We start from the raw sequence: 12657 nt of genomic DNA on the forward strand, positions 1-12657 counted from the left end.
AGAATTGTCCTTTGTCCCTGTCTTCCCTCTGTATTTGCTCCTCAGCTGGCTAACCCTGCTTTTCCAGTAGTTTGTCAGACTTTATTGCACAAATTTCCTTCAAATGCATGTCTGATAGTAAAATATCATCATCATGTATCTCATCCTTTATTTTCAGATACATTTATTGTTCCATTAGTACAGTTCCTTTCTATTCTTAATGTGAATTCGTATAGTAGATTATCTCAATTCTTATAACTGGGCTGTAACAAATTCTATCAGGGTTCTCTCAAATCCTTCTTTCTCTTTCTATTCCCACTGCCATCACCCAGCTTAAAAATCTTATTATGCCAAGTGAAGGTTATTGCCATCTTTATTCTGGGTTTTGTATCTTCAGTTATTTTTTTCTTCAATTTCCCCTGCTGGTAGAGTAATCTTATAATAACAATTTCTGGTTTAACTCTCTTTTGCTTAAATGGCTTAAATGATTGGCTTAAATAAAAGAATTAAATTATTTGTCATATAAAAAAGCCCTTCAGCCTTGCATTTATAGCCCTCCATGTAAAAGGCCCAAATTATCTTTTTTTTTTTTAAAAAAAAAAAACCTTTCCTTTATCCATCTTTTCCCATCCACCTCTGGAAAATTCCTTCTGGAAAAGGTCTTTGAAGAGTTCACTGGGCCATATTTTCCTGAGTAGCCATGTGAACCCACCCATCTGGCTACATATGATTGAACAAGGGGTAGACAACTTGACCCAACTGGACCAATCAGATTTTCTCTTCAAGGAATTTGGATTTAGGATGCAACAGCTCAGTTGGTTATATAATATTACTGGGCTTAGATGGAAATGTGGATGCGGGAGTGCATGGCTGTCATTTTGCCACAGCTATTTGGAGCCTATGGGATGCTAAGAACTGTATGAGAGCACTCTGCAGAGAGAAGCACGTAAATGGAGCAAAAATCCAGAAAATAGTAAAAATAAGAGGCCCAGAAAGAGAGTTATTAAAAAGTAGATGCCTCAGTTCTTGAAGCTGTATCTGCTTTTAGTTCTACACAAATATGAGGTTTGGCTGGTCTTCCTGCACTTGGATTCCATGAAGTACTCTACTACTTAGAATGCTACTGCTGCTGCTGCTGCTAAGTCGCTTCAGTCATGTCCGACTCTGTGTGACCCCAGAGATGGCAGCCTACCAGGCTCCCCCATCCTGGGATTCTCCGGGCAAGAACACTGGATTGGGTTGCCATTTCCTTCTCCAATTCATGAAAGTGAAAAGGGAAAATGAAGTCTCTCAGTCGTGTCCAACTCTTGGTGACCCCATGGACTGCAGCCCACCAGGTTCCTCCGTGCATGGGATTTTCCAGGCAAGAGTGCTGGAGTGGGGTGCCATTGCCTTCTCCAACTACTTAGAATAGAGCCTCATTAAGTTAAGATAGTTTGAGTGAATTTTCACTTCCTGTAACTAAACAGCCCCTAATAAATATTCCCCAGGGACAACCAGATTAGCCTTCCTGCCAGGCCTGAAATACATCTTGCCATTTCTCACACCATCTGTCAGAAAGGCCCTCAATTTTCATTTCTCACATTCTTTAGCATTTATTTCAATGCCATTTCTTTTATCTTTCATGATCACCCTCGTCTCAAAGATAGAACAACTTGCAGCAATTCTGCAATCTCAAAGTGTCAAGAGAATTTCAGGAAACGACTTGTGATCTATTGGATCTTTGGGCAAATAGTTCAAGAGAGAGAAAAAGTAGGACAGTTCTCTGTTTTTTTTCAGAAGGAAAAATCTATGTCTCACTTCTCCTTAGGGACGAACCGGTTCAATGAGTTAAAAGACGTTTGGGGCAGAGTTAAATCTTCCATCTTCAGTCCCCATTTGGCCAGTGCCTTGACCTTACCCCCTGCCTCTCTACCAAGAAGCAATTTTTGTCTTATTTTAATGATGCAATCCCATACCTTGGGTTAGTGGTGGGTGATATAACCTCCCTGGGTGTACTAAAGGGGCCCCCCTGTTCCCTTTCCTCCTGTGTTGTGTAGCCCAACCTGGCCACTTCTGACTACCATCTGACACTGAATTTGCCACTCACAGTCACCTCAAGGTCTCTTTCATTAGCATTCGTGTTCAATGGGCTCCTGCTCATTGAGTATGTAGTGCCTTGGCTCTTTTCCACAATGGTTCACGCTGAAACTCATCTTCCCCCTGTTTTCACAGATTCTGTTTTGTACTATACTGCCAAACATTTTTTTTTCTTATCTTGTGTGTTAGAGGAGCCTGATGAATTATGGGCTTCAAGCGTTTGGTCATGACTTTGCCCTGACAACTTTACAGTTAAAATGTGCACTGGTTTTGAAGTAGGTTGTTGTGATAATTTCTCCTTCATCAGAGGTCTCCATTGATGAAGCCTCATTTGATAGCAAATATTATTTGAATTCTAAGAGTCACTATATTTGGAACTTTAAAAAAATTACTCACACATTTGTTAATTCAAGTTTTAATTTTTTCAGTCTCTTCAGGGTAAGTCTTTAATTCTGTGGAAATCATATTAAAGATTTCTGGTATGATTCCACCACTTGTTCTATTGGGTGCCCTTTCCAGCCCTCATAGACCCTGACACTGCCAATCAGCTGATATATCACCCCTAAACACTTCTCCTTGACTTCCTAGACTTGGGAACCTACCTTTCTAGTCACATGGCACCTGCTAGTCTCTGTTCTTTATCAGAGCTCCCTTTTATGCTTCCTTCTAATCATCTTGTTCCTGAAATTTCCTATGCTGTCTTATAACCAAATTCTTTTCTGAAAAATAATCGTGTAATACATACATTAGTCACATCTAAGCAGACCTTTCTTCTGTAGTATTCTGATAGCCAGATTTCTATGACATGGCCTTGCTCCTTTCACTGCAGCTAGACATGCAATCCAAGCTCAACCATTCATGCTTTTTTCTTTTGGAGACTTGAACAGAAGTGGAAGCATCATGTTTCAGTGCCGACAGGAACAATTTAGTGGAGAGCAAACATTTGATAAATTAGTAGAGAGAAAAGGGAACTAGTTGGATCAATGTCTTTGAGTAGACGAGAATCAGTGGAATCCAGTCCACAAATGGAGAAATTAGTTTTGGATAAGAGTACGGGAATCACCTATCGTTACAGGAGGGAAGAGATATACATAGTTACAGACGCTGGTAGATGGCAGTGTAGTTGGCCATTTTCTACTGACTGTTTCAGCTTCAAGGAAAGTGGGAAATAAGTCATGAGGTGAGGCAAGGAGATGTTGGAGGTTAGAAAAGAAAAAAAAAATCTGAATAGTTGTGAATAGTTGTAGAGGAGGTTGGAAGAGGGAAGTGAATCACACAGATTGATTGCTTACTAGTGGTGAGAGCCCACTTGGGAGTCAAGATCATAAATTTGAAGTTAGTGTTGTTGTGTGTTTTTCTCCAATTATGTTCAATGACACAGGTGCAGTCTGAAGCAAAAACAGATTCCAGCGTGAAACTGAACTAAGCATGTACAAGAAAGCAAAACAAAAAAAAAAAGAGTTAAGAAAGTGATTTCAATGACTAAAGAACTTAGATGGGTAAAGAGAAGAGTGCAGGTACCAAGGGGGTAGGAAAAAAATAACAGAACTGTAGGAGCCAAAATTTGGAGATTCACCTAGAGTCAAAGTATTGTACAGGTTGGGATACTAGAGGGAATTGAGCTAGAAATTGAGAAATGATGGACTGAGAATGGGAAGCAAGAAGATAAGCTTCTAGAGGATCTGCAGCTACTGGGATGAAAAATAATGTGAGAGTAAGTGACTGAGGTTGGGGAAGAACAAGATACCCGCAGAGAAAGAGTTTTAAAAAACTGAGAGGTGAGGGTACTGGAAGGATCATCTCAATGCACATAAAAATCATGAAGAATAAAGGTAATCATATTATTAGATGAGCCAAAAGTGCAAAGTCAAGAAAGGAGGGGAGGGCGATTTCCCTGGTTAAGATTTCCAGTGGTTAAGAATCCACCTTTCAATGCAGGGAATGAAGGTTCAGTCCCTGGTCAGGGAATTAAGATTCCACAGGCCATGGGGCAACTAAAGCCACACACTGCAACAGACATCGTGCGTACCAAAACTAAGACCAGATGCAGCCAAATAAATAAATAAATATTTTTAAAAAGAAAGAAAGGAGGGGAAAAAATGGCTTAGGTCTTGGTAGATGTAAAGGGTCATAAAGACTATAACCTAATGTCATGCGATTCAAAGTTGAAGGAGTTTCAGGGAGAAGGAACAGAGAATGGTCTAAAAGTGGTGATGGGGAAGCAGCTCGAAATGATTAGACAACCAGAGCTTATTGTGCTTATTAATTGCTGGAATATCTGCTCAGTTGCTCAGTTGTGTCCAGCTCTTTGTGATTCTCTGGACTGTTAGCCCCTCATGCTCTTCAGTTTCTGGGAGTTTCCAGGCAAGAATACTGAAGTGGGTTGCCATTTCCTCCTACAGGGGATCTTCCTGGTTCAGGGATCAAACCTGCATCTCTGGCATCTCCTGCATTTGCAGGCAGATTCTTCACCACTGAGTCACCTGGGAAACCATGCAGTAATTGCTGGGGTCAGTCTTAAGACACTAATATGTTTTAACTCATTTAATCCTTAACTATTCAATGAAGTAAATAATATTATTACCCTTGTTTTAAAGACCCTGCTGCTACTGCTGCTGCTGCTAAGTCGCTTCAGTCGTGTCCGACTCTGTGCAACCCCATAAGACGGCAGCCCACCAGGCTCCCCTGTCCCTGGGATTCTCCAGGCAAGAACACTGGGGTGGGTTGCTATTTCCTTCTCCAGCGCATGAAAGTGAAAAGCGAAAGTGAAGTTGCTCAGTTGTATCTGACTGTTAGCAACCCCACGGACTGCAGCCCACCAGGCTCCTCTGTCCATGAGATTTTCCAGGCAAGAGTACTGGAGTGGGGTGCCAGACGCTGATGCTGGGAAAGATTGAAGGCAAAAGGAGGAGAATGGGGCGACAGAGGATGAGATCGTTGGATGGCATCACTGCCTCAAAGGACATGAGTCTGAACAAGCTCCAGGAGATGGTGAAGGACAGGGAAGTCTGGTGTGCTGCAGTCTCTGGAATTCCAAAGAATCAGACTCAACTTTGTAACTGAGCAACAACAATAAGGATGAGAAAATCAAGACCTAGAACTGTAACTTGCCCAAGGTCACACAGGTAGACTGGCTCCAGGGGATGTGCTCTTTTTTCTGAAAAATTTTTCTAAAACCTTTTCATTTATAAATAATTTTAGAATTACAGAGAGGAGGCAGAAATAGCACAGTGAGTTTCCATAGTCCCTTAACTCAGCTTACTCTCATGTTAACATCTTGCATAACCAGAACACTCATGAGAACTAGGACATGAACGTCAGTACAAAACTATTAAACTACAGACTTTATTAGAACTTAAGTAATGTTTATGCCAATGTCCTCTTTCTGGTCCAGGATGAACCCAGGATCACGTTATTATCTTTAGTTTTGCTGTTTCTTTAGTTTCCTCTAATCTGTGACAGATCCTCATTATTCCCTTTTCTTTCATAAACTTGACGCTTTTGAAGAGTCCTGGTCAGTTACTTCATAGAAAGTTTCTTAATTTTGGTCTGTCTAGTGTTTTCTCACAGCTAAATTCATGTTGTGGCTTTGGGCATGAATATCACAGAAGTGATGGTGTGTCCTTCTCAGTACATCATTTCAGGGGGTCCAAAGGTTCATATATGTTATGCCTGATGATGTTACTCTTGGGCACTTGGCTAAAGTGGTGTTTGTTAGACTTCACTACCATAAAACTGTTGCTTCCTGACCTGCATACAGATTTCCCTAGAGGCAGGTCAGGTGGTCTGGTATCCCCATTTCTGTCAGAATTTTCCACAGTTTATTGTGATCCACACAGTCAAAGGCCTTGCCATAGTCAATAAAGCAGAAATAGATGTTTTCCTGGAACTCTCTTGCTTTTTCCATGATCCAGCAGAAGTTGACTATTTGATCTCTGGTTCCTCTGCCTTTTCTAAATCCAGATGGAACATCAGGAAGTTCACAGTTCATGTATTGTTGAAGCCTGGCTTGGAGAATTTTGAGCATTACTTTACTAGCGTGTGAGATGAGTGCAATTGTGCAATAGTTTGAACATTCTTTGGCATTGCCTTTCTTTGGGATTGGAAAGAAAACTGACCTTTCCCAGTCCTATGGCCACTGCTGAGTTTTCTAAATTTACTGGCATATTGTGTGCAGCATTTTCACAGCATCATCTTTTAGGATTGGAAATAGCTCCAGTGGAATTCCATCACCTTCACTAGCTTTATTCATTGTGATGCTTTCTAAGGCCCACTTGACTTCTCAGTCCAGGATGTCTGCCTCTAGGTGAGTGATCATGCCATTATGATGATCTGGGTCATGAAGATCTTTTTTGTACAGTTCTTCTGTGTATTCTTGCCAATTCTTCTTAATATCTTGTGCTTCTGTTAGGTCCATACCATTTCTGTCCTTTATTGAGCCCATCTTTGCATGAAATACTTCTTTGCATGAAATATTCCCTTGGTATCTCTAATTTTCTTGAAGAGACCTCTAGTCTTTCCCATTCTATTGTTTTCCTCTATTTCTTTGCACTGATCACTGAGGAAGGCTTTCTTATCTCTCCTTGCTATTCTTTGGAACTCTACATTCAAATGGGTATATCTTTCCTTTTCTCCTTTGCTTTTTGCTTCTCTTCTTTCACAGCTATTTGTAAGGCCTCCTCAGAAAGCCATTTTGCCTTTTTTACATTTCTTTTTCTTGGGGATGGTCTTGATCCCTTTCTCCTGTACAATGTCACGAACCTCCATCCATAGTTCATCAGGCACTCTATAAGATCTAGTCCTTTAAATCTATTTCTCACTTTCACTATATAATCGTTAGGGATTTGATTTAGGTCATGCCTGAATGGTCTAGTGATTTTCCCTACTTTCTTCAATTTAAGTCTGAATTTGGCAATAAAAAGTTCATGACCTGCCTCTTGAGAAATCTGTATGCAGGTCAGGAAGCAACAGTTAGAACTGGACATGGGATAACAGACTGGTTCCAAATAGGAAAAGAAGTACGTCAAGGCTGTATATTGTCACCCTGCTTATTTAACTTATATGCAGAGTATATCATGAGAAATCCTGGGCTGGATGAAGCACAAGCTGGAATCAAGATTTCTGGGAGAAATATCAATAACCTCAGATATGCAGATGACACCACCCTTATGGCAGAAAGTGAAGAAGAACTAAAGAGCCTCTTGATGAAAGTGCAAGAGGAGAGTGAAAAAGTTGGCTTAAAGCTCAGCATTCAGAAAACGAAGATCATGGCATCTGGTCCCATCACTTCATGGGAAATAGATGGGGAAACAATGAGAGGCTTTATTTTGGGGGGCTCCAATTCACTGCAGATAGTGATTGCAGCCATGAAATTAAAAGACACTTACTCCTTGGAAGAAAAGCTATGATCAACCTAGACATCATATTAAAAAGCAGACACATTACTTTGTCAACAAAGGTCCATCTAGTCAAGGCTATGGTTTTTTCAGTAGTCATGTATGGATGTGAGAGTTGGACTATAAAGAAAGCTGAGCACCGAAGAATTGATGCTTTTGAACTGTGGTGTTGGAGAAGACTCTTGAGAATCCCTCAGAGTGCAAGGAGATCCAATCAGTGTGTCCTAAAGAAAATCAGTCCTGAATATTCATTGGAAGGACTGATGTTGAAGCTGAAACTCCAATATATTGGCCACCTGAAGGGAAGAGCTGACTCCGTTGAAAAGACCCTGATACTGGGAAAGATTGAAGATGGGAGGAGAAGGGGACAACAGAGGATGAGATGGTTGCATGGCATCACTGACTCAATGGACATGAGTCTGAGTAAACTCCGGGAGTTGGTGATGCACAGGCAGGCCTGGCGTGCTGCAGTGCATGGTGTCACAAAGAGTCGGACACGACTGAGCAACTGAACTGAACTGAAGCATTAAACCACTATTTTTTTTCTTTTGTAATTGATAGATACCTTGGGAAATATACTTCAAGACTATGTAAATATGTTTTTTCCTCTCAACAAAGGGTCTGCCCATAACTACCTTTCTATGTTTCCCCTAATCAAAGTAATTTTATTGGGGAATTAGGAATGCATTAATAGAAAAGAGGGCATTTAATTTTAATCAGAAGCTAGATTTTCATAGCAGAAATAAGAGGGAAGAGTGTTCCTGGCTGATGGGATAGAATCAGCAATGGCTCAGAAGTCTGAACATGCGTGTTGCAGTCAGTGAGACTAGCGTGTAGGCTGATGTGGTAAAGCTAGAAATGAGACTTAAAAGATACCAGAGCACCATGCCTTGAATTCTCTGCTAAAGAATTTGGACCATTTTCCAAGTACTTCATTTTCTTCAGTTTCCAACAAACTGCAATTTTGGTGGTGAGGAGGGTGAGGGGGAGAAGTCCTACTTTTTAGAGTCTGTATCTTTATCTATAAAAGGACCTCAGACAATCTCTAAGGCACCTCTCACTCATGAAGTTCTATGATTCCATGAATTGGTAACATGTTGATTCTATCCATGGGCTTCCCCGGTGGCTCAGCTGGTAAAGAATCCACCTGCAATGTGAGAGACCTGGGTCTGATCCCTGGGTTGGGAAGATTTCCTGGAGGAGGACATGGCAACCCACTCCAGTATTCTGGCCTGGAGAATTCCATGGCCAGAGGAGCCTGGCAGCTACAGTCCATGGGGTCGAAAAGAGTCAGACAGTATTGAGCAACTTTCACTTTGACTTTCTGATTCTTTCCATGCCATTGTATACATAGCTTGCTGCTGCTGCTGCTGCTAAGTCACTTCAGTTGTGTCTGACTCTGTGCGACCCCATAGATGGCAACCCACCAGGCTCTCCCATCCCTGGGATTCTCCAGGCAAGAATACTGGAGTGGATTGCCGTTTCCTTCTCCAATGCATGAAAGTGAAAAGTGAAAGGGAAGACACTCAGTCGTGTCTGACTCTTAGCGATCCCGTGAACTGCAGCCTACCAGGCTCCTCCGTCCATGGGATTTTCCAGGCAAGAGTACTGGAGTGGGTTGCCATTGCCTTCTCCGATACATAGCTTAGTGGCTTTCAAAAAAAATTTATCCTATGACGCCACTTTCTCTTTTCCTTTCATGAAACCTTACTCATAATCTGAGTTGTTTCAGTTGAAGAGGATGCAGGAATTTATTAGCCAGACTCTCCCTCCCTACCCTCCACCATTGCCTCCAATCAAAAAAAAAAAAGGAAAAAAAGGAAAGGGTTGATCAGGGAGAATGATGGACTCAAGTTTTGGCATAGTTATATTGATGAGATAATAGGATTTTTAAAAATCAGATAGAAAATATAGGGGTAGCTGTGAGGATTCCCTTGCTTTACTGTACAGTCTTCCATGGGTTGGTGGCAATACAATTAGAGACCAAGAACTGTTCCTTCTCCTGGAATCATGAATTTTAAAAAGTTCTGAGATGGCAGTGGGGGCTTCCCTGGTGACTCAGAGGGAAAAGAGTCTGCCTGCAATGCAGGAGACTGGGTTCGATTCCTGGGTCAGGAAGATTCCTTGGAGAAAAGAATGGCTTATCCCCTCCAGTACTCTTGCCTGGAGAATTCCATGGACAGAGGAGCCTGGCAGGCTATAGTCCATGGGGTCACAAGAGTCGGGTATGACTGCACAGACACACACACACACACGCACACACGCACACACACGCACACACACACACGATAGTGGTAGACGGAAAAGAGGAGAAAAACAACAAAGGATACTTGGAAAGGCAGGGCAGGATGTCAATAAATTGGCAGGAAATGTAAAAAGCGCTGGTCCTGCTGTGAATTTAGAGACCCACCAGAAAGACCACCTTGATTCTTCCCATAGGCATTGGGGAAAAAAAATAAAAGGGCACTCAGATCAGCAGTTAGTAGGGTTTCCTAAATCCACTCAGTTCTATTAGCAAATGTGGCTTTGTAGCCAGGCTATATTGATAAAAATAATTTTACGTTGCCTCCTTTTTATTACTGAATGCTGTTATGCTTTATAAGAGAGCCCCAGACTGATCTTAAAATTCCAGATCAATGAGAGACAAGCTATGATGGATTGTCACCAGGTTCTCAATGTTCTCTGTGAGCTTACTCTGTAATGACTCTCTGTGTCCTGGGTGGTGCCTTTGATGGCTCCCTGGTGTAGACATGATACAGCAATTTTGAAACCTTGCCAATTTGCTGGACTTGTTACTTTAAATCACTTGTCTTTTTAAAAAACTAGCTAATAGTCTGTGTGGTATAACCATTCTAATTTGTTCAAGTATATTATCACAAATAACATCACAGTTTTTGCTTTCTGGGTTATCAGTATCAGGGATATTTTGTTTTACGTCTGCATTATTCCAGGAAAGATTTAAGATGGCTTCAAGGGTACATGCCATATATCAAGATAACGTAAATTAGAAACAAATGAGAAAGAGAAAAGTTAAACATTGGGTCAGGACATAAATTAGAATCAGAAATGAAACTAATGCAAAACCAGATTTCCATTCTAAGCTTTTTAGCATCCATTTATATAAATTCTAAGACTATAAGGACTTAGGAAACAAGTTTGTTTCAGCAAGGAATAGACTTTTTTCTTAGACTCTAAAACCATTTCTCTTGAGGATTTTTATGAAAACATGCTACATTATCAGGAATGAATTCTTCAACAACATTCTTATGTTTGAGGCAATGCATATTGTAGGGCTGCTTCTTAAAAAAAAAATCCCTCAAAAAAAGAAAATGTTCTGAAAAGCTATTCTAGAAGTCTTGGAAAGGGGTTGGTGATAAAAAATCCATTAAGTTAGCAGTTCTGCTGGCTTAATTTAATCCAGAAGCAGAGTTTTACAATATCTGGAGAAATGGATGTACTGCAAACCATCAGGCTTTACCTGTTCTCTCAGCTAAGCTCATGAGGGCTATTGGGCAGCTATTATGCTACAGTCAGGGACATGGTTAGTTGGAGGGACCAGAGACCCACATTATTAGCACAAGAAAAGAATATAGGGATACAGAGAGGGCTCCCACAATTTAAATATGAGAAGTAAAGGACAGCTTGGTTTTATTGGAAATGTATCTGGAAACTGCAAAGAAACAAAGGCTGCTGATTGACCTATTTCTTTCTCTGGGCTTACCCTGTCATCTCCACCATTTTGTATCTGCTGTTTTGTTCTCACTAGAGAGGCTTTGCGACCATAGCCCAAAGCAGCTGCTCTAGCCCTCAGAATTAATAATTCAACATCCACGGATGATAAACATCATTCACTTGAATTGCCCAAACCCAAATTCCCAGGAAAGGCACCTGACTCAGCTCTTCTTTTTGACCACCATAGGCAGTTGTCGAGCGTTAGAGAAATGACCTTTGATCAAGTGTTTCTTGGTCCAAAAAGTGTGTGTAGAGGTGTGGGATGTTTGGTACAGATCTTAGGTGTGACACCTGCAGGATAAGAGTTGTAAGTGAGGACAGGACCATCACTCAATGTGGCGTGCCACCCGGCTAGCCACGTTTCTTACGGAGACAGCCTATCGCATGGCCGCGGGATGGGATATTTTCTAGACAAGGCAAGCTGGTCCAAATCAATTCAGAGAAATCTGTTGGGGGGAGGAAGATAGAATCATCTGCTGCATCCTTTCTATATTGTTTCTCCTTAATTAAAATTGGCCCCATAAAGCAGTAGCTACCGCGTGCTTCGTTTATGTCACTCAGGTGCTCCCATGCTCTGCAGCTTCATTTTAGTCCAAAAGCAGTGGGCGGAACCACAGTCCTAACTGATGCACGTTTTTATCATAAGTCTATCCTTAGCCCATTTATCCAAACTAGATGCCCTATTCATTGTCTAGTTATGTAAAGAGAAAGTGCCTAATAACCAAAGGGAATTTGTGTACTGTCTTCACACATCTTACCCTTTCTGCTAACCCTCTGTATTACCTGGGTTCGATCCCTGGTTTGGGAAGATCCCCCAGAGAAGGGACAGGCTACCCACTTCAGTATTCTGGCCTGGAGAATTCCATGGACTCTGTAGTCTATGGGGTCACAAAAAGTCAGACAGGACTGAGCAACTTTCACTTTCCCTTTCCCTCTGTATTAACTGGGGTGTGCATAATAGAGGTGGGGGAGAAGACAAAGGTCACTGATCACTGCTCCTTTCTCAACCCTTTTCCTTGATCAAACTCAAATCCAAGACAAGTTACTTACTTAACTGCACATTTTCTAGCATTTAGGATTAACCTTTCTATCTATTAAACTGTTTTAAGATAGATAGGTCTATTCAGCTAATCAGTGATCTCTGAAGAGTATATGTACAAGATGATTCAACAGAATGCAAAAAGAAAATATTAGACCTTCTATTTGTTTTTATTTCACCCTTTAAAAAGATTTATTATTTCCGTGTGTTTTAAATCACATACAAAACATTAGTATAGAAATGCAGCTACAGACTTTATAAAAAATATATATATTAGAGGGTATATGCTCAAAATTATTTTTTCTGAATTGAGCACATAAACTAAAATTTGGAGCCCACTGGCGTCAAATTCTCAATGAATGGACATTACAGTATGGTTTTTATATCTAGATAAAGATGAATAGTTCCCATTTTGGGCCTGTGGCCAAATCC

The sequence above is a fragment of the Bos indicus genome, chromosome 1 (genome assembly GCF_029378745.1).
Source record: "Bos indicus isolate NIAB-ARS_2022 breed Sahiwal x Tharparkar chromosome 1, NIAB-ARS_B.indTharparkar_mat_pri_1.0, whole genome shotgun sequence".
Lineage (NCBI taxonomy): Eukaryota > Metazoa > Chordata > Mammalia > Artiodactyla > Bovidae > Bos > Bos indicus.